The sequence below is a fragment of the Meleagris gallopavo genome, chromosome 3 (genome assembly GCF_000146605.3).
Source record: "Meleagris gallopavo isolate NT-WF06-2002-E0010 breed Aviagen turkey brand Nicholas breeding stock chromosome 3, Turkey_5.1, whole genome shotgun sequence".
Classification (NCBI taxonomy): Eukaryota; Metazoa; Chordata; class Aves; order Galliformes; family Phasianidae; genus Meleagris; species Meleagris gallopavo.
The window spans coordinates 52,460,975-52,462,022 of NC_015013.2; positions in this window are offsets into that span (position 1 = coordinate 52,460,975).

Genomic DNA, 1,048 nt, shown 5'->3' on the forward strand with positions numbered 1-1,048 from the left:
ACACTGCTGGCTCACGGCCAACCTGTCGTCCACCAGGACGCCCAGGTCCCTCTCTGCAGAGCTCCTCTCCAGCAGCTCATCCCCCAGCCTTTATTGGTGCATGCAATTATTCCTCCCTAGGTGTAAGAACCCTACACTTGCTTTTGTTGAACCTCATCTGGTTTCTTACTGCCCAGCTCTCCAGCCTGTCCAGGTCTCGCTGAATGGCAGCACAGCCTTCAGGTGTGTCAGCCAATCCTCCCAACTTCGTATCATCAGCAAACTTGCTGAGGGTGGCCACTATCCCCTCATCAAGGTCATTGATGAAGATGTTGAACAAGATCGGACCCAGCACAGAGCCCTGGGGGACACCACTGGTTACAGGTCTCCAGCCAGACTCTGCACCACCAACGACGACCCTCTGCGCTCTGCCAGTCAGCCAGTTCTCAACCCACCTCCACTGTCCACTCGTCTATCCCACACTTCCTCAGCTTTGTTATAAGGATGTCCGTGGAGACAGTATCAAACGCCTTTCTAAAATCAAGGTAGATTACATCTACCGCTCTTCCCCATCCACCCAGCATGTGACAGCATCATAGAAGGCCACCAAGTTGGTCGAGCACGACCTCCCCTTGGTGAACCCATGCTGACTACTCCTGATAACCTCCTTTTCTCCCAGTTGTCTGGAGATGGTATCCAGCACAAGCTGTTCCATCACCTTACCAGGGACGGAGGTGAGGCTGACAGGCCTATAATTACCCGGATCTTCCTTCTTGCCCTTTTTGAAGACCGGAGTGACACTGGCTATCCTCCAGTCTTCAGGGACCTCCCCTGTTGTCCAAGACCTCTCAAAAATGATGGAGAGCGGTTCGGCAATGACTTCTGCCAGCTCCCTCAGCACATGTGGATGCACCCCATCAGGTCCCATGGACTTGTGGACCTTAGTACTGCCTAGGCGCTCACGCACGTCCTCTTTCCTGACTAAAGGGAAGTCTCCCATTCCCCAGACCCTCTCACTAACCTCCAGGGTGTGGGATTCCTGCAGGGGAGCCTTTTCACTGAAGACAGA